The following is a 20,724-nucleotide window of genomic DNA, read 5'->3' on the forward strand; positions in this document are numbered from 1 at the left end:
CCCTACATAAGAAAAGGGCATTTGTTTTGTACAAACAATTGGGCCAGATTCAAAGCACTGAGGGCGAACTCTGCAAGTTAAGAGAACCCAAGGCAAACAGCGCACCCTATTAAAAATTAAAGAAAAAGAGGAGATGTTGGAGGTCCTGAGTGCCTGGGAAACGCTCGAGTATGGGGGACACCGCCGGAAAAGGGTCTCTCACACTCCCCCGACTGACCTCTCCTTCCAAAGTGTGGATTCGGAGAAACCGCTGAGGTTGCAAGACCTCCTGGCTCCAATGTGTACGTGCAATTTTGCCAAATCCCCTGCCCAAATCCCCCTGCGCTCTTTGCCCTGTCCATTGTATTGTGTTTCCCCTGCCTGCCTGCCTGGTTTGTTTTTCCTCTTGTAAACTGTCAATAAAAGGGCTTGGGGAGAAACGGGACGGGAGAGTTGCTCCCTGCTTCTCTCACTTGCCGAAACGACATGCTGTCTCCGTTGCTGTAAGACAACAAAAAGGGTTATTTCTTAGAATGCAAACACCTGAGAGTGATTTATGGCAATGGCTGATTTAACAGGCATCATCTGCGGGCTAAAAGGAGGTCAGATAAGTGAGGAGGACAACAAGGCTTGGGATCTTGTCTGAAATATACTCAGAGGTTTGGCTTTTTAAGAATTATAATCCATCCTCTCTTGATAAGAGACTTCCTCTGGTTCCTGAATAAAAAGACTATTGGACTATTGAAACTCTTGCAGTCAGGAGTTTCTTGTTTTGTTTCATTCTGTCTGGAGGAGGAAACTCCTACAGAGGAGATTATTTCTTTGGAAGCCTGGGAGAACGCGTGCTGGAGAAGTCGGCAGGCCACTTGGTATCTGGCACGCAAAGGTACTGAAACGCCAGAATGACATCACAGGCTCATACATGCAGCCTCCGAGCAGAGGCTCCATAGTGATTGCCCGCCTGCACATTTGCACTGTGTTTTTTTTTTAAATGCCTGCTTCTCCCCCCCCCCACCCCCCACCCCCGCCCTTCTGAATTTATGTGCCTTTTTACCTTCTGAAGTGAGCTGAGTGGCCATGAACCTAGGATCTTTTACATGATGGCACCACATCTATGGCACGCCCCCTCTAACCACTCAGTGTCAAGCCAAACCTCTGGTATTTTGCCAGAAATCAGTAAATACTAGTGTGGCCCGCCCACGCGTTGCTGTGGCTTACTGTGGTGAAATGGGAAAGGAACAGTAGCAGCAAATCAATTGCAGAGGCCAGAAGTACGTGCTCATGCAAACACGCAGCCTGATACTGTGCAATGTCAGCGATGTGTGTGCCCGCATTCCTGGGGGGGGGGGGAATGGAAAGGCACCCCTCCCACACATCTAGGCTGGCTGGTCATGATCCTTTACCTGGGAGTAAGTTTGGTTGGTGGCAATGGTTGTTGCTTCTGAGGAAACCCTCTGAGGGGGGCAACGCAGCCATTCAAAGTATGACACGCTTGCTGTACCGAGCTTATTCCTGATTAATGCATGCCTGATTTTCTTAACTGTAACTGCATTATTCAGGGAATCTAGGGTGCCTGGCCCCTCCCTCCCGTCCCTTACATGTCGCCCGTCACTCTCTTCCCTCCCTCACTTCTCTTCCCTTGCATGCCACCCCTCCCCCTCCCTTCCCTTTCCCTCCGCTAGGCTGGGTGGGTCATATCAAGATGCTGGGCCCCCTGCCTCCCCTCCCTTGCATGCCACCCCTCAGTCTCTTTCTTCCCTCACTTCTCTTCCCTTGCGTGTCACCCCTCCCCCTCCTTGGGGGGGTAGAGAGGGTGACAGACGAGGCTTTCAGGGACCTAGCAGCCGGGTCCCACTCCCAAGGTGACATCTCTTCAGATGTCATGGAGAATGAAGGCCTTGGGGACGGAGGGTGCCAGTCTGAGGTGGGGGAAGATGCTCCCTTAGATGGGATCCCTTCCTTAACTGGTGATCAGCTATCCTCTCGCACTGAGGATACCCCTCTGGAAGGTGGGGGGCTCCTTGTAGTGGGTGATTCGATCAATAGAAATGTAGAGAGTTGGGTTTGTGAGAGGCGTGATGACCGCATGGTGACTTGCCTGCCTGGTGCGAAGGTTGCGGATGTCACGCTTCATCTAGATAGGCTTTTAGACAGTGCTGGGGTGGAGTCAGCAGTTGTGGTCCACATTGGCACCAACGACATTGGGAAATGTAGCCAGGAGGTTCTGGAAGCTAAATTTAGGCTGCTAGGAAACAGGTTGAAGTCCAGGACCTCCAAGGTGGCATTCTCAGAAATGCTACCCGTTCCACGCGCAGGGCGAGCTAGGCAAGCGGAGATACAGGGTCTCAATGCGTGGATGAGAAGGTGGTGTAAGGCAGAGGGTTTCAGATTTGTCAGGAACTGGGGAACCTTTTGGGACAAGGTAGGCCTGTACAAATGGGACGGGCTTCATCTTAACCAAAGAGGAACCAGGCTGCTGGCGCTCAACATTAAAAAGGTGGCAGAACAGCTTTTAAACTGATCACTGGGAGAAAGCCGACAGGAGCTGAGGTGACTTCGGTTCGGAATACAGTATCTGTGGGGATGCAGACAGAGAGGGAGGTTTTTCTAAATCAACCACATACAAGCGAGGAACATAGCAATGTGCATGTGACAAGGGATAGTGTCTACAAAAGACTTGAGGGTAAAGCACATAAATCCCAGGTTAAGGACAGAGACAGGGTATACAGGTGTCTCTATACTACTAGTAGAAGCCTTCGACCTAAAATGGGGGAGCTGGAGTACAGAGTTTTGAAGGAGGCCTTTGATATAGTGGGCATTACAGAGACATGGTGGAATGAGGAGAACCAGTGGGATGCTGTTATACCAGGCTACACGCTCTATAGGAAGGATAGGACAGGGCGCATTGGGGGTGGAGTTGCCCTTTACATCAAAGAGAGCATAGTGTCACATAAAATAGACAATGCAAGGGGAGCTGGTTCCCCTACAGAATCACTGCGGATATCAGTACCAGGTGTGAAGGACAGTTTAATATTAGGAATATATTATCGTCCCCCTGACCAAAGTGCACAAGAGGATTCTGAGATGGAAAAAGAAATTAGAGAGGCCAACCAAAACAAAAATGTAGTGGTAATGGGTGATTTTAACTATCCTCACATAAACTGGAAAAATGCATGTTCAGGTTATAGTAAGGAGAGAGCATTCCTGGATATGCTAAATGACTGTGGCTTAGAGCAGATGGTTGTGGAACCAACCAGGGGAGAGGTGATCCTAGATCTAATTCTATGTGGGACCCAGGACCTGGTGCAGGAAGTCAGTGTTGTTGAGCAGATAGGGAACAGCGACCACAATGCTGTCAGATTCAGTATCTCTGCATGCAAACAAATGACAATTACTAATGTAGTTACGTTCGCCTTCAGAAAGGGAAATTTCTCAAAGGTGAGGGGGATAGTGCGCAGGAAACTGAAAGGGAAAATCAAGAGAGTCAAAACTGTCCAGGATGCTTGGAGGTTATTTAAAAACACAGTAATAAAAGCTCAGCTGGAATGTGTTTCGCAGGTTAGGAAAAGCAGCACCCAGTCCAAAAGAAAGCCACCATGGATAACAAGAGAGGTTGAAGAAATTATCAGAAAAAAGAAAATGTCTTTTATAAAATGGAAGTCCAGTTTGACTGATGAAGAATATGAGAGGGAACACAAATGATGGCAAAAGAGAAGCAAGTTAGCTGTAAGGGAGGCAAAAAAGGATTATGAGGAACGCATGGCTGCGAACATCAAGACCAGCAACAAACAGTTCTTCAAGTACATCAAAAGCAGGAAGCCAGCAAGGGAAGCGGTAGGCCCGTTAGATGACAAAGGAACAAAGGGTGTGCTAAAAGATGACAGGGAGATTGCAGAGAAGCTGAATGAATTCTTTGCATCTGTCTTCACCCAAGAGGAGGTGAGGAAAATTCCTGCACCTGAACCAAGCTTTTTAGGAGGTGATTCTGAGGAACTAGCAAAGAGTGATAGAGGAGGAAGAAGTTCTGGTAGCCATTGATAAACTAAATGCTACCAAATCCCCTGGCCCAGATTGCATTCATCCAAGAGTTCTTAAACAGCTCAAGCATGAAATTGCTGATGTTCTCACTTTAATATGCAATTTATCCCTGAAATCTGCCTCCTTCCCTGAAGACTGGAAGGTGGCCAATGTCACACCAATCTTTAAGAAAGGATCTAGGGGGGACCCGGGAAATTACAGGCCAGTCTGTTTGACATCTGTTCCTGGTGAATTTGGATTTCCAAAAGGCTTTTGACAAAGTTCCTCCCCAGAGACTATTGAGAAAATTCAGCAATCAAGGAATAAGATGGGAAGTCCTCCTATGGATTAAAAACTGGTTAAGAAACAGGAAACAAAGAGTGGGTGTAAATGGGAAATTCTCACAATGGAGAGATGTAGGGAGTGGTGTCCCCCAAGGATCCGTTTTGGGACCAGTTCTCTTTAACCTATTCATAAATGACCTGGAAGTAGGGGTGGGTAGCGTGGTGGCCAAGTTTGCAGATGATACCAAATTATTTAGTGTAGTGAGAACCGCAAAGGATTGCGAAGAGCTCCAAGCGGACCTTGATAAATTAGGTGAGTGGGCCCAGAAATGGCAAATGCGGTTCAATGTAGCAAAATTCAAAGTGATGCACATAGGGGCAAAAAATCCAAACTTCACATACATGCTACAGGGGTCAGTGCTATCAGTCACACACCAGGAAAGGGATTTGGGCATCTTAGTTGATAGTTCCATGGGAATGTCAACTCAATGTATGGCAGCTGTGAAAAAGGCAAACTCTATGCTGGGGATAATTAGGAAAGGAATTGATAATAAAGCTGCAAAGATTGTCATGCCCCCTGTATAAAGCAGGTAGTGCTTATACTTGGAGTAATGCGAGCAGTTCTGAGTAAGCTACATCTCAAAAAGGATATTGAAGAGATAGAAAAGTGCAGAGAAGGGCAACGAGGATGATTGAGGGACTGGAGCACCTTCCTTATGAGGAGAGGCTGCAGCGTTTGGGACTCTTTAGTTTGGACAGGAGATGTTTGAGGGCGGATATGATTGAAGTCTATAAAATTATGCATGGGGTAGAAAATGTTGACAGAGAGAAATTTTTCTCTCTTTCTCACAATACTAGAACCAGGGGGCATACATTGAAAATGCTGGGGGGTAGAATTAGGATTAATAAAAGGAAACACTTCTTCATGAAACGTGTGATTGGTGTTTGGAATATGCTGCCACAGGAGGTGGTGATGGCCACTAACCTGGATAGCTTTAAAAGGGGCTTGGACAGATTTATGGAGGAGAAGTTGATTTATGGCTACCAATCTTGATCCTCATTAGCTACAATGGAATTAGAAATTCCTCATTAGCTACAATGGAGCAAAGTCACTGCAAAACAAAGAATCTTGGGCAAATTTCTTGGGGTGCCTGGAAGGGGTGTATTTTTAAAGCTAGTGACACCAAAATTTCAGGGTATCATCTGGTAACTATTCTTATGATGCCACCCAAGTTTTGTGAAGTTAGGTTCAGGAGGACCAAAGTTATGGTCCCTCAAATGGGTAGCCCCCATCTCGGGTTAGCTCCCATTGAAAACAGTGGGGATGGGGGCATTCCATTTGGGCGTCCATAACTTTGCTGCCCCTGAACCAAACATCACCAAATTTGGGTGGTATCATCAGGGCAGTCTCTGGATGATGCCCTGAAATCATGGTGCCGCTAGCTTTAAAAATGCACTCCCTGAAGGCCAAAAAAACACCAAAAATACCCCCCAAAAGCCCAAATACCTTGCATTTGCATTTGTTCATATTTGGGCAGGACATAATCAGACAATTTTTGTCCGGAATATTGCCCAAAATTTACTTTAAGATTCAAGCTGAATCTACTATTTGTTTCATGTCGAGATATCCAGCCCTCAAAAGTGATGCTGTTTCAGGAATTGGGGAGAATGCACGCCCAAACAGCATCACTTTCGAATTTGTTTTAAACCGGGACCCCAGAGTCTCCCTTGAAGGGGGAGTTAAAAGAAAAAGCTGGGCTCCCTAGTTTAAACACCGTAGAACGTGATGGTGTTCGGGGGTGAATTCCACTGGAAGTGTTTTGTGAAGAGATGATGCTGACATTTGTTTTGGTAAAAGTTTTTTGCTGGGGGGGTGATTTGTGAGAGATTTACATGCTTAATACCCACTTGCACTGGCTTAGAGTTGTTTCTCAGGCTAACAACCTACCTCATAGGGTTGTTGTGATTAGGAAATTAGGAAAAGAGTTGGTGGGGAGAGAGCCATGTATGTTTTGCTGGGAGTGAGAGGTGTTTTGTGAGCTGGTACAAAAAATCATTGTTTGGTCATGGTGGGGGAGGGTGGCTGCCGATACGCCGGGCCGGGGGGGTGGGCACCAAACTCAGGTTTTGTCCCCGGGCACCAGTTTGCCTAGGTACGCCCCTGAGTCCAGGTGCTCAGGAGCCACAGCCGCAGAAGGCCATTGCTTTCACATCCTGCATGTGAGCTCCCAATGGCACCTGGTGGGCCACTGCGAGTAGCAGAGAGCTGGACTAGATGGACTCTGGTCTGATCCAGCTGGCTTGTTCTTATGTTCTTACATCAAGTCAAAATTCTCTGCCTCTATATCTTAAAGTTTTCTAGGATATATGGTAGGGGCTTCTATTTAATTGGGAGACTCCTAAGATTTAAAAATGTCTCACCTCTGGGGGGGTGGGAACCAGGTCGTTTCAAAGACACCATCACATTATAGAACATGCCCCAACTCACAAATCTGAACACAGCAATGGGCCATGCCACACAGCAGAAATAATTTTTTTGAAAACATTTTCAAAAAGCTTTCAAAATGTTTTATTACTGCTATGAAACCATTTTATGGTGTTGTATCTAGTCCCCCCAATTGGGGGAAACAGCATCACTTTCAATGTTATTTAAACTGGGAACTCCAGATTCTCCCTTTAAGGTGGATTTAAAAGGAGACTCTGGGCTCCCTAGTCTAAACAAGTGATGCTGGAATCCACCCCCAAACAGCATCATTTTCAGTGTTGTTTAAACTAGGGAGCCCAGATTCTCCTTTTAATCCACCTTAAAGGGAGAATCTGGGGTTCCCAGTTTAAACAACATTGGAAGTGATGCTATTTTGCGGTGGATTCTCCCCCATCCTGAAACAGCATCCCTTTCAATGTTTAAACTGGGGACTTCAGATTCTCCCTTTAAATCCATGCCAAAAACGGGGGGGATTTGAAAGGAAAATCTGGGGAAATTTGGGGGGCGCCTGCTGTCAGGGGTGCAATTGTTAAGCTAGCAGCACCAAACTTTCAGGGTATCTTTAGGAGACTCTCCTAATGATACCACCCAGGTTTGGTGAAGTTTGGTTCAGGGGGTCCAAAGCTATGGACTCCCAAATGGGGTGCCCCCATCCCCCATTGTTTCCAAAGGGAGCTAAAAGAAGATGGGGGCTACACCTTTGAGGGTCCATAACTTTGTACTCTCTGAACCAAACTTCACCAAACCTGGGCGGTACCATCAGCAGAGTATCTTAGTGATACTGCCCAGGTTTTGTGAAGTTTAGTCCAGGGGATCCAAATCTATGGACTGACAAAAGGGGTGCCACCATTGTTTCCAATGGGAGCTAATAGAAGATGGGGCTACACCTTTGAGGGTCCATAACCTTAGACCCTCTGAACCAAATTTCACCAAACCTGGGTGGTACCATCAGGAGAGTCTCTTAGTGATATCACCCAGGTTTGGTGGAGTTTGGTTCAGGGGGTCGAACGTTATGGACCCTCAAACGTGTAGCCCCATCTTCTGTTAGCTCTCATTGGAAACAATGATTGATGGGGTACCCCTTTTGTCAGTCCATAGCTTTGGAACCCCTTCACCAAATTTCACAAAACCTGGGTGATATCAGTAAGATCCTCTCCTGATGATACCTCACAGGTTTGGTGAAGTTTGATTCAGGGGGTCCAAAGTTATCGACTCTCAAAGGTGTAGTCCCATCTCCTATTAGCTCCCATTGGAAACAATGTGGAATGAGGCACCCCGTTTGGGTGCTGCTAGCCTAAAAACTGCGCCCTCTGCAGTCCAAAAAAACACTGAAATTACAAAAAATTCCACAAATGAACCTGCAGTTTTTGTGCCCCCCACAAGGGGGTGCACTGGGCAACTGCCCACTTTGCCCAATGTGAGGAATGCCTCTGCATTAGCCTCTTTATTCCACTTGTAGCCCTAGCTGTATCCTAGCAGTATGGTGCCATCTCTATAAATGTGGCCACAGATATCTTAATTGATCAGGGGACCTTTTTTTTTTTACCATGCATTAATTCTTCTCTTATTAGATCTACCAGAAGATCCCAAGCACCGATCCTTCTTGCAGCAGAACTCAACAGGATCATTGCCTCCATCCCATCCCCTGTGCATGCCCAATGGTGCCATGCCCAATGGTGCCCTGCTCTCCTCCGATGCATTACTCCCCCATCTATTTGTCGCAATACCATAGTTGGGGCCGCCCTGAGCTGGCTGTGCATCTCGAGCACAGTCTTGAAAACAACAGAGGAATACATTCAATATCGGACGAGAACTGAGTAGGGAGCTTCCCTTTCTGAGAACTGTTCCCCCCACTCTTCTTTATGCGTGTGGGTGTGGGATATGGAGTTAAGTGTAGATGCTTTCCTGTGTGGGAATGGTTACCCTTCTTTTGTAAAGGCAACAGGACTCAAGATTTAAGCCACTGGCCGGTTGAGGTTGGTAGACTTTTACCTAGAAACCGTAGCCTTCTGAATTTGGACCCTTATTTTCCTCTTGATACGCTGATTAATGGTCAGGCCCAAGCCACGCTTAAGTCTGGCATCAAGCAGTCCACATCAAGGCCACGCATCATCGCCCAGGGCTGTGTGGGTTTTCTATTGCTTGCTTGTAACTAGTTGAAGTGCTAAACCGCTTTCTTATCTCCAGCTTCCTGGAGGAGGGAAGTGCCCGTGACTTTCACAACAATGTGTTTCTTTCTCATAATCTTTCTCATGCTGATGTTTTGGGAATGCTAGGGAGTGAGGGGATTCTGGGATGAGCCATATGGCAATGTCCAGGTACATACTAGGGTGCAGGGCACAAAGTGCTAGCTTTGGCTTCCGGACTCTTTGGGCCGACAGTTCCACAGTTCTTGAAATTTTCCTGAGTCTTGTTTGCTGACTGGAGTAACAGACCCTTACAATTACAAACAGGTCTGTTTGAGTCTGCCTTTATATATTTTCTTTACTACAGTCTGTTTTGATGTACACTTTGGAACATACGTTGCTTTTTAATTGGACACATCTTTGCTGCTTGCAACTTGACAATAAAAAAGGGTAAGGTAAGACAACCCGCTTATCAGTATGGCTTTTTTGTGAATGTAACCAGTGTACAAAGACAGTTTGTGTGCTGAGCAGACAGCAGTTGGTGTGCTAATCTCAAGAGAGAGGAAGAACTTTATGCCCTTTCCATTTTTTCACTGGGCTTCTTTTAAGAGCAGTTGAGGGTGGAGGAGGGAATGGGTTTGGCGGGGACTGTTCGGGTACCCTTCTGACAAATAGCAAGCCCTTATATGGTGAGTAATTGTTAAATATCTTTTTTGTAATATACTAGTGGATTGGGGGTGGGAGTTGTGGCAATGGGGTGAGTTGCCCCCTATTAACCTGGTATTTGAGAGGGAGATGGGAAAGATGTCCTTTAATAACCCCAGAGCAGCCCTATCATAGAATCAGTGTTGGAAGTGACCCCAAGGGCCATCAAGCCCAACCCCCTGCAATGCAGGAATACACCATCAAAGCACTCCTGACATGTTTATCCAGCCTGTTTAAAAACCTCCAAAGGAGACTCCACCACTCTTCGAGGCAGTGAATTCCACTGTCAAACAGCCCTGACAGTCAGGAAGTTCTTCCTAATGTTTAGTGGGAATCTCCTTTCCTGCACCTTGAATCTATTACTCCTGGTCTCTAGTCCCTGGAGCAGCAGAAAACAAGCTTGCTCCCTCTTCGACCATGACATCCCCTTCAAATATGCAAACATGGCTTTCATGTCACCCCTTAACCTGCACTCTTCCAGACCAAACATCCCCAGCTCCCTCATCTCCCCTTTGTAGGGCATGGACTCAAGAACTGTTGCCATTCGGGTTGCCCCCATCAGGGTTTTTCCATTGGTTTGGTTCATCTACCCAACATCTTGCAAGGTAGGACTGTTGCAATGGAAGCATTTCCTTTGTTCGGGTGTTCTGGTCGCCTCACCTCAATTCTTGCGGGGATTGCATCCCTCTCTGTTGCTGCACTTTGTCAGCATTGGGTCAGCATCCTGGTCAGGCTTCATCTGGGTCAGCTGGATCTGTGCTGTCATCTTTCTGCCAATCATCACAGGGCAGGGTCTGGTCATGGTGTGCCCCCCCTCTGAAGGCATGAACTGGTAATTACTTGCATAATCAAACTCAGTCTCTGATTCAAAATCATCTTCACAATTCTCGTACTTATAATCTTCTATTTTCAAAATCCCATTCATCATCATCATTCATCTCTCTGTATCCATAGTCAAAATTATCATCATTGTCACAATCACTGAATTCATCAACATTGTAAAATCCATTTTTGTTCATTCATGTCACAATAATTCACTGGTATTCTAACTCTTCAAACACAGTCCATCATTCTTGTTATTAAAGCATTGCTTCTTAAAATCCTTATTCCAAAACACTTTTTCAGCTACATGGCTTTGCTGAATAAACATCTCTCTCTGTTGTCTGGTTTACATGACTTAGCAAAATTCACCTCATGGACTTTAAAATCAGAGTCATATTAAAGGTCATTGTTCTCAGATTCCTTCAAACAATCATTGTTTCCTGTGCAATAGTGTTGCACAGCATATACTCCTTCAATATTATAAGCAGTTATGCATAATTTGTGATTTTTGGTAATTTGGCATTTCCCTTTTTGAAATGTGATTGCATAGCCTTGGTTTTGTAGATCAGAAATTGCTATCAGAGATGTATCCATATAGGGCATTTTCTGTGAATCAGCCTTCTAATGGAATTATCAGGTAGTTTGCAATCACTAAGCACTGAGCCCTGTTGTCTGGTTGTTAAACTAGTGCCATTAGCCATAAAAAATACGTTGTTGAGGAATGACATACAAGTTCTTCAGAAATAATTTTAAATCATTAAAAAATATTTTGGGTGACTCCAATTATCTAGAATACTTTCGTGGATACCCTCTGGGTGGTTTTAAGAAATAGTTACGACCTCTCCTCTCTGCAAACTTCGTCTCACCTCGTGGAGGGTTGCGATATTTCCATTGGGTGTTATTTAGGCATTCATCCACCAGATGTCCCTCTTGGTGACACTGAAAACATTTGGGGAGGCATTTTGGTTTTGTGGAAGCCTCTGGTCGTAGAAGAATAAGAATTCAACACCTTAATAGTCTCTTTGCCTACTTCAAAGGACTGGTCTCTGGTTACAGACATGTGACCATCGTCCTCTCATGGCTGTGTTGCCCTGGCAAACTTCATGCGAAAATCCGGATTGCCTTGAATGTTTGTTAATTGCTCTTTGTTGGGAGTGTGGATTTGGTCAAGAAAGCAAAGTTTTCCCCTCGCTGGCTGGCTTTCCCTGAAACTCCAAGGTTCGGACTCCTAAGCTGATCTCAGAGGATAATTTTAGACGCAGCTTCGGATCAAAATGTCAGATTCTTGGATCGCCTCTCCAACTGAGATATAATTGCTTTAAATGAAGATAGCATTGTTAGAAATTAGGCAGATGTCTTAGCACTGCCTGTGAGAGGTTCCCCTGCATTCGCTAGCTTAGTGAAGTAATCTTCAACTTTTGTTAAATGGGTGAGGAAGTCCTCCCCCTCTCTGAATCTAAGATCATGCAGAGCTCTGCGTATTGTGTGTATGTGTGAAGGCCCATGGGCTTTCCCCAAAGAGTTGTTGTAACTTTTCAAGCATTGCTTTTGCCATTTTTAAATGACGAAGATGTGATAATGCCGAACTACTTACAGACATGGAAATCAGGTGCTTAGCCTTGGCATCGGTGCGAAGCCACTTCTGCAACACTGCACGACTCTCATCGTGTTGCCTTCTGCTGGTGGGTCCTGTTTAACAATTTCGAGATAATCCTCAGCATCCAGGGCCAAAAGTATGCAGTCACGCCATTCCATAGATAATTGAATACTCATCCCTTGTCAAAAATCAAAAGAGAAAATTTCCCATTGTAGGTCATCATCGTGAACAAAAGCAGTGATGCAAAAAGCCCTCCGGCAAACTCTCCTCAGAGTTCCGGGGAAAAACAAACAAAAGTTAACCCCTTCATGTCAAGTTCCTCTCTCATTCAAAAGCTCCAAAAACTCCAAGAGCACTTTCCCAAAAGTTGCTCCTGTTTGCATGTGGGCGCATTCAAAACTCAAAAGCAAAAACACGGCTGGTGCCCGAAAACAGCTGAGGCAAAAATTAACCTCTTCAATGCTGGGGCCCAAAACCTGTTGGGAGAACCACACCTGGTGCGTGTGTTTCCCTTGCAAAAGTAGCAGAGTGGCACAGAGGCTGAACACAGGGAAGATTACCTGGGGCATCACACGCGTGGCTTTGGAGTATTTGCTATGAGAGCACTTCAGTGACACAAAAAGAAAAAAGTCAGAGTCGTTTGTAGTTTCTAATCTAATAAAAAAGAGTATTTTATTAGTGAACTCCATTCTGGATAGAAAGGTGGGAGAGATAGGTTCACTATCTAATCTCATCTAGCTGGATGTGGAGGCGGGATGCAGTAGGGAGATTCACATCCCTCTCCCTAGGCATGGTGAAAGTAAGATGGAGAGGTTCTGAGAAGAAGGCGGAAGCAAGGGAGGAAGTCCCTAAGAGTATCAGTCTACATCAAAGGGATAGAGTCAGCATGATAGAGTAAAAGTGACAAATTCCTAAGTCCCTATCTAGCCATTAGCTCGCTAGTAAAAAAAACCCTCTGTAAGATGAGGCAGGGAACAGGGTAAAGTCCCTTTCTTCCAACATCACCCATTCTATATCATCTGTGCATTTCCATTTTTTTCTAAGTGTAGTATCATACTATTTATCTCTTTGTTTGTTTTGGTCCAGCTCTCTTACTCTGTCTTAGAAGTCATTTTTGAATTCTTGGCTCTGTGCTCTGGGGGGGTATTAGCTACCCCTCCTAATTTGGTGTGTCATCTGCAAATTTGATTAGCATGCCTCTTTTAATCCATATTATCCAAGTCATTGAAAAAAAATATCGAATAGCACTGGGGCCCAGGACAGTAAACCCTCTGTGGCACCCTACTAGTCACTTCTTTCCATGGTGGGATGAAGATGAACCATTAATGAGCACCCTTTGAGTTTGATCAGTCAACCAAATCCATCTAATAGTAGCAACTGTCTAGTCCACATTTCACTTAGTTAGCTCTACTTTGCAAGTGTGATTATGGGACACCTTGTCAAAAAAGCCTTTACCTAAAAATCAAGATATGCTACCGCCCACAGCATTCCCCTTCTATCTAATTCTCAAGCTTTGTCAAATTCTATCAAAAAAAAAAAAAGAGATAAGATTAGTCTGGCATGATTTCGATTTTTTCTTCAGGAAACCCATGCTGATTTTTTTGTGATTACAGTTTTCCCCTTTTTCTAAGTGCTGGCAGACCATTCTAATGATCTAAGGCTCCAGAATTCCTCTCTCTCTTTCTTGGTAATTGATGTCAGGGCTGTCTGGGTGTAATTATTAGGGTCCCTCCTTTTTGAAGATGGGAATAACATTACCCTCCTCCAGTCCATTTTGGACTTCTCCGGGTTCCCTCCAGGGAGTTCTCAAAAGATTACTGCCCCCCCAACACCATCCAGCTGCCATTGGATCACCATTGGAGGAAGGGGAGGCCATTGGGGCAACATTTTTATTGTATCAAGGATGTTTACTTCTCAGATCTCTTTGGAACATAGTTTTTGCCAAGAAAAGGAGGTAATAAATATGTACCTAAGTGCCATCAAGTTGCAACTAATTTACGGTGACCTCAGCAAGTGCTTTTCAAGGTAAATGATAAGGCAAAATGATAAGCCTGTCATCGCCGTCCTCTGCAGAGCCTTCCATGGTGGTCTTCCTTCAAAGTACTGACCCTGCTTACCTTCCAAGATCAAATGGAACCATGCTGCTTCCCCTCCCATGGGATAAATACAGGTTAATGTACTAAAAAAATAGCTTCTGGATTCTGTCCATGGGCCATGTAGAAGCAAGATCAAGGGTGAGAACCCAGAACAGGCTGTGTAGAGGAGGCTGTGGCCCATATCTGTTTTGAGGTCATAGGAGTGGGGCAGCAGTTAAGAACATAAGAACTAGCCTGCTGGATCAGACCAGAGTCCATCTAGTCCAGCACCCTGCTACTTGCAGTGGCCCACCAGGTGCCTTTGAGAGCTCACATGCAGGATGTGAAAGCAATGGCCTTCTGCTGCTGCTGCTCCTGAGCACCTGGTCTGCTAAGGCATTTGCAATCTTAGATCAAGGAGGATCAAGATTGGTAGCCATAGATCGACTTCTCCTCCATAAATCTGTCCAAGCCCTTTTTTTTAGAATCTTTATTAAACGTTATAAAATAAACAGTTATACATTGTTGTTTGTCAGTTAATTGTGTACAATCACACATTGTCAGTCATTTGCTTCATGTATAACTTAAAAAGGAGCAATTAATAGTCACTTTGATCCAACTTATAAAGTACATAATATAACCGATTGCTCCTTCCCTCCCCTTATCCCCCCACTCTTCCTTTCCCTCCCTCTTTCCTTATCCCCTAACCCTAACCCGTGACTTCCCCTCAGTTTCTTAATAATAAATCAATATCTTAACAACTCTAAATCTGGTCTACTTATGGTAGCTTAGTCAAAATTCAGAAGGAAAAGGAAACTTAACCACTATGTCATCACTATAATCTAATTTCCTTCAGACATAATGAAAAGAGAAATATATATACATTCAGTATTCTATTGGAGAGATTTTGATTTTATGATTATTTGACTGGTACAGTGTCCATGGCATCCAAATTTGTAGATACTCCTCCGCTGGTGACTCCTTTATCTGAAATGAAAGTCTGTCCATTACATATAAGGTTTGCACCTTCTCCCTCCATTCCTCGATCTTGGGTGACTGGTCTGATTTTCAGTGTCTCGCTATTATAATCCTCGCTGCTGCAAGTAAGTGAAATAACAGATGTTTATATTTTACAGAATTTTTTTCATTCATGAAAGATGGGCCTAGCAGGTAAGTAATTGCATCTTTTTTTATCTTCATCTTTAAAATTTTTCCAATTTCTCTATGTATAGTGTTCCAAATTTTTTTTGTTTTTTTTTACAGGTCCACCAGATATGAAAAAAGGTACCAATTTCTTTTTTGCATTTCCAGCATCTGGGGGAATTATTCTTATTCATTTTGGCTAACACGGATGGTGTCAGGTAAGTTCTATAATACATTTTTATAGAATTCTCCCATAGGTCAGCGCATGGAGTAAATTTGTAGATTTCCTTATAAAATTTTTCCCACTTTTCAAGAGGTATTACCTTTCCGTGATTTTTTGCCCAATTAATCATATTATTTTTTACCATTTCATCTTCTGTTTTTTGCTGCAACAGAAGCTTGTACAGTTCACTAATATTCTTTGCATCTGGGTTAATAAATATCTTATCTAACTCATTTGGTTCTTTTTGTATCCCCCAGATTTTATTATCCATTTTAAAATTACTGAATAGTTGGGCATATGTAAACCATTGGCAATTCTTTTCTTCCCATTTTATTGCGTCTTTTTGTTTCATAATTGGGGTGTTTTGATTCCAAAGTAAAATATCTTTATATCTCAGCCAATTATCTTTTTCGTTAATATCTATAATCTGTTGTGCCTCCATTCTTGATAGCCACGTTGGAATCTTAGTGTAGAATATTCTTCTGTATTTTAGCCAAATTTTTAGTAAGTTATTCCTTATAAAGTGATTTTTAAATGTTTTGTCTATATAATGCTTCTTCTCCTGGGCCGGCCATAGGTAGGCATGCCACCCCTTTTGCAAGTTATATCCCTCTAAATTCAATAAGTTCTTATCTTCTAGAGTAACCCATTCTTTTATCCATGCAAGTGCTCCTGCATCATGATATGCTTGTAGATCAGGTAGTGCCAGGCCTCCCTCTTTTTTATTTTGTACTAAATGTTTATATCTTACTCTGGGCTTTCTTCCTTCCCATATGAATTTAGTTATTGCTTTTTTCCATTCGTTAAAGATTTTACTCGCTGTTATTATTGGAATGGTTTGAAAGAGATGCATAAATTTCGGCAGTGTCGTCATTTTTATTGCACTCAGCCTTCCTAACAATGATAAATTTTTATTGGACCAATTCTTAAAATCTTCCTGAATTTTTGTTCCCATTTTTTCATAATTATTTTTAATTAAATTCTTGTTATTATCTTCTAATATTATACCTAAATATTTTATTCTTTTCTCGTTTTTAATGTTAGAGCTTTCTATAATTTTCCTTTTCTCTTGTGTTGTCATATTCCATAAAAACATTTTAGTTTTGTTATAGTTTATTTTTAATCCTGCCACTTTTCCATATTTAATTATTATCTCTTGTAATTGGTCCAATTTAATTTGTGGTTCGTCCAGAAAAATAACCACGTCATCCGCATATGCCATTAACTTGTACTGACTGCCTTTCACTTTAACGCCTTTAATTCTGGGGTCTTCTATTATATTTTTTAATAAGACTTCAATTACTAGAATGAAAAGGAGGGGTGACAAGGGGCAACCTTGCCTGGTTCCTCTAGCTATTGGAAATTGATTGGAATATTCATTATTTATCTTGATTCTTGCGTTTTGTTCCGTATAGGTCTTTTTTATTGCATTATAAAATTTTCCATTTATATCCATTCTTTGCATTATGGCTAACATAAACTCCCAGTTAACTCTGTCAAACGCCTTGTCTGCGTCCAAAAAAATTGCTGCCAATGGTAAATCAGGCTTGTCATTAATGTATTCAATTATATTTGTTACAATTCTGATGTGTCGTTTTAATTGCCTTCCCGGGAGAAACCCAGATTGTTCTTGCTGGATATATCTAATTAAAATTTTTTGAGCCTTTGTGCCAATATTGTTGTAAAAATTTTATAATCTACATTAAGTAGGGATATGGGCCGGAAATCACTTACTTCTGGTATTTCTGTATCTGTATTAGGGATTAGCGAGATCGTAGCTTGTTTCCAGGATTCCGGTATGTTTCCATCTGTAAATACTTTATTTATTAATGATACTAGTTGTTTAATAACCTCTTCCTTAAATATCTTATAATATGCTGCTGGTATATTATCCGTGCCTGGTGTTTTATTTTTTAATCCCCTGATCACTCTATCAACCTCCTCCGTGGTTACGGGTTTATTTAAATCCATTTTTTCCTTCTCATTTATTTTTATTATTTTCTGATCTTCTAGGTAACATTGTAAGTTTTCTGTAATTAATCGGTCCTTTTTATATAGGTTACTATAAAATTCTTGAAAGGCTTTTTTAATTTGATTCTTATCCGATATTGTTTTAGGTCCCACTTTAATTTTATTAATTTTATTTGAATTTTGTTGTTTCCTTAATTTATTTGCCAGCCATTTTCCCGTTTTGTTATCTAAAGTGTAGTATTTTTGTCTCATATATAGAATATTCCTGGCTATTTGATCTGTTTGTAATGCTCTAATTTGTTCCTTTAATATCTTAATTTGATTATTTACCTTTTTACTGTTATGTTTATCTTGTAGTTTCTTTTCTAGGTTTTTTATCTGTGTCTCTAAATCTCTAAACTTTTCTTTTTTTTCTTTTTTCAGATTTATTTCTGCCATCTTCAGCCGTCCACGCACTACTGCCTTATGGGCATCCCATAGAGTTGCCTCTTCCTTCACCGATCCTGTATTTATCTCCCAATACTCCAATAAACTTTTCTTAATGTTTTCTTGGACTTTTTTGTTATTTAAAACCCAGTCCTTTATTTTCCAGGTTGGCTGTTTTAATGATGTTATTAACTCCACATATATTGGGTTGTGATCTGAGAGGATTCTAGGTTTTGTTTCTATTTTATTAATTTCTACACAAAGACATTCCGAAGCCCACACCATATCAATTCTTGATAGGGTATTGTGCCTCTGTGAGTGGTATGTAAAACTTTTTTCTTTACCTCTTTTCAGCCTCCAGACATCCTGTAAACATAATTCTTTTGTAAGTTCAAAAAACACATTGGGCAATTTATTATCTTTTCTCAACTTATTCTTTCTTTTATCTTGTAGATCTAATTTGTCCTGGGTTGGCTCTACCACTCCATTAAAGTCCCCCATTACGATCCATTTTTCATTTGAATAAGAACATAAGAACATAAGAACAAGCCAGCTGGATCAGACCAAGGTCCATCTAGTCCAGCTCTCTGCTACTCGCAGTGGCCCACCAGGTGCCTTTGGGAGCTCACATGTAGGATGTGAACGCAATGGCCTTCTGCGGCTGTTGCTCCCGATCACCTGGTCTGTTAAGGCATTTGCAATCTCAGATCAAAGAGGATCAAGATTGGTAGCCATAAATCGACTTCTCCTCCATAAATTCGTCCAAAGCCCCTTTTAAAGCTATAAGAGGTTAGTGGCCATCACCACCTCCTGTGGCAAAGCATAATTCCAAAACACCAATCACACGTTGCGTGAAGAAGTGTTTCCTTTTATTAGTCCTAATTTTCCCCCCAGCATTTTCAATGAATGCCCCCTGGTTCTAGTATTGTGAGAAAGAGAGAAAAATTTCTCTTCTGTGAACATTTTCTACCCCATGCATAATTTTGTAGACTTCAATCTATATCCCCTCAGCCAGCCTCCTCTTCAAACTAAAGAGTCCCAAACGCTGCAGCCTCTCCTCATAGGGAAGGTGCTCCAGTCCCCTCAATCATCCTTGTTGCCCCTTTCTCTGCACTTTTTTTTCTATCTCCTTCAATATCCTTTTTTTGAGATGCGGCCACCAGAACTGGACACACACTCCAAGCAAGCGGTCGCACTCAATTGCTTTATATAAGGGCATGACAATCTTTGCAGTTTTATTATCAATTCCTCTTCTTAATGATCCCCAGCATAGAGTTTGCCTTTTTTCACAGCTGTGCCATGCATTGAGTTGACATTCCCATGGAACTATCAACTAAGACGTACTTAAATCCCTTTCCTGGTCTGTGACTGATAGCACTGACCCATGTATGCATGTGAAGTTTTGGATTTTTGCCCCTATGTGCATCACTTTGTGCATTTTTTTGCTACATTGAACCGTGTGCATTTTGCCATTTCTGGAGCCCACTCATCTATAATCTCTATCAAGGTCCGCTTTGAGCTCTTTCAAGAATCCCTTTGTGGTTCTCACCACCCTACATAATTTGTATCATCTGCAAACTTCACACCACCGCTACCCACCCTCTGTACTTCCAGGTCATCATTTATGAATAGGTTAAGAAAGAGCAACTGGGTCCCAAAACGTGGATCCTTGGGGGACACCACCTCCCCACATCTCTCCATTGTGAGAACTTCCATTTACACCCACTCTCTTGTTTCCTATTTCTCAACCAGTTTTTTAATCCATAGGAGGACTTCCCCTCTTATTCCTTCATTGCTGAGTTTTCTCAACAGTTCTCTGGTGAGGAACTTTGTCAAAAGCCTTTTTTTGGAAATCCAAGTAGACAATGTCCACCGGGTTCACCCTCTCGTCCACATGACTGTTTACACCCCTCACAAAGAACTCTAGTAAGTTTGTAAGACAGGATTTGCTCTCTGCAAAAAGCCATGCTGACTCTTTTCTCAGCAGGTCTTGCTTTTCTACATGTTTTATAATTCCTATCTCTTAATGATAGATTCTACTAATTTACCAGGGAACAGATGTCAAACTGACTGGCTCTGTAATTTCCTCGGTCCCCCCCTAGATCCTTTCTTAAAGATTTCATTGGTGTGTGACATTGGCCATCTTCCAGTCTTCAGGGATGGAGCCTGATTTCAGTGGGATAAGTTGCATATTAAAGTGCGAGAAGATCAAGCAATTTCATGCTTGAGCTCTTTAAGAACTCTTGGGTGAATGCAATCTGGGCCAGGGATTTGGTAACATTTAGTTTATAAATGGCTGCCAGAACTTCTTCCTTGTCTACCACTTTCTTCGCTAGTTCCCGGATTTGCCTCCTCCTAAGAAGCTTGGTTCAGTGTGCAGGAATGTTCTCACCTCCTCTTAAGTGAAGACAGATGCAAAGAATTCATTCCAGCTTCTCTCTGCAATCTCCCCTGCCATCTTCAGCACAACACCCTTGTTCCCTTTGTCATCTAACGGGCCTACCGCTTCCCTTGCTGGCTTCCTCGCTTCTTTGATGTAAATTTGAAGAACTGTTTGTTGCTTTCGGTCTTGATGTTCATAGCCATGCGTTCCTCATAACTTTTTCCTTTTTTGCCTCCCCCACAGCTAACTTCCTTCTCTTTTCCCACCATTTGTGTTCCCTCTCATATTCTTCTTCATCAGCCAAACTGGACTTCCATTTTCTAAAAGACATTTTCTTTTTTTCTTGATAATTCTCTCTCAACCTCTCTTGTGTTAACCATGGTGGCTTTCTTTTGGACTGGTGCTGCCTTTCTAACCTGTGGGAACACATTCCAGCTGAGCTTTTTTATTACTGTGTTTTTTTAAATAACCTCCAAGCATCCTGGACA

This window comes from Sphaerodactylus townsendi, linkage group LG01 (genome assembly GCF_021028975.2).
Source record: "Sphaerodactylus townsendi isolate TG3544 linkage group LG01, MPM_Stown_v2.3, whole genome shotgun sequence".
Taxonomy (NCBI): domain Eukaryota; kingdom Metazoa; phylum Chordata; class Lepidosauria; order Squamata; family Sphaerodactylidae; genus Sphaerodactylus; species Sphaerodactylus townsendi.